Source organism: Ictalurus furcatus, chromosome 18 (genome assembly GCF_023375685.1).
Source record: "Ictalurus furcatus strain D&B chromosome 18, Billie_1.0, whole genome shotgun sequence".
NCBI lineage: Eukaryota > Metazoa > Chordata > Actinopteri > Siluriformes > Ictaluridae > Ictalurus > Ictalurus furcatus.
This window is the reverse complement of record NC_071272.1, coordinates 10,916,967-10,918,282: the sequence shown is the minus strand read 5'-3', so window position 1 is coordinate 10,918,282 and position 1,316 is coordinate 10,916,967.

Here is a 1,316-nt window from a genome sequence, read left to right as displayed (position 1 = left end):
GATGGGCCTAGCTCCTTATATCTCTAGAGCACATTATAAGGTGCATGTACATATATAAGCATTTTAGACATTTGTGTTCCTTAGAATTAAAACTGAAGTCCAAATATAATGCTCAAAATTGCTCACAGTTCCACATTCCTCCTGTGATCAAAGAATTAAGTGACTACTGAGCTGTAGATACTTTGCTTTTATCACAGGAGAAACAACACCATATCTCTGTTTATGTCACTTTTGATTGGTAAAACACCCAATTGAACATTGTAATTCCATATTTGGATAAAATCTATAGACATACCAACTGTACACCTGTAACAACATGATAGATCTGGCTGTTTCTTCAGATCTGGCCCTGGAGGTCCACTGTCCTGCAGAAATTACCTCCAATCTCAAACTCACAACTTTTGCAGCAGAATGCTACTATAGAGGACTTATTTCTGTGAATATATCAGGTTCATATCTGTTCCCCCACCTGAGATATTCAACCTGTAAGTGAGGGAAATAAAAAAAAAAAGCACTTTCTTGCCCCCATAAAAAAAGAGAAGTCTCAAACCTGAAATGTTTTGCATGTATACTATACTTACCTAGGTACCCCCTAAAAAATTAAGACAGAGAATCGAACCCTTCCTATTATAAATTGACCCTAAAAGAGGAACTGTGAGCAATCTTGAGCATTAAATTTGGACTTAAATTCTAAGTCTAAGGAACACGAATGTGCTTTATATGTTCATGTACCTTGTAATGTGCTCTAGAGATCTGTTTTTATTAAAACAGATTATTATTATGAGCTAGGCCCATCCTGAGCCGAGATATTGAGGTTTGTGTAAACAGCTGTATAACCAAAATTTGTTGTGAGCCATGACACAAAGACGTCCGCTGTAGTTAAATGAAGTAAAATTAAAAAAAACAAAACCAAACAAAAAAAACCCTCGTGGTTTTGCAATGCCAATACACAGAGGTAATCACCCAAAATAAATTAAGAAAATGAAAACCGGTCAAGCAAACAACTTTGCAATTAGTGAACCACTTGAGATGGAATGACCCCATACAGTTTACAAAACGATCCCCAGCTTAATTTTGTAACAATTATTTTATTTTGCAATTATTTATTTTACAAACCAGGATAACCCAAATGCATTCTTACACAATATTTAACTGTAATAAAATGTCAGTGTCTTTCAATGAGCATTTTTATTGTTATAGAATATATAATAATATAAAAGTACATTATTAAAAAATGATAGTCGATTGTAATGATTTCCTGTAGGAAATACTGTATAATGAAAGTTATTTAATAGACAGGGCAGTTAAAATGAGTA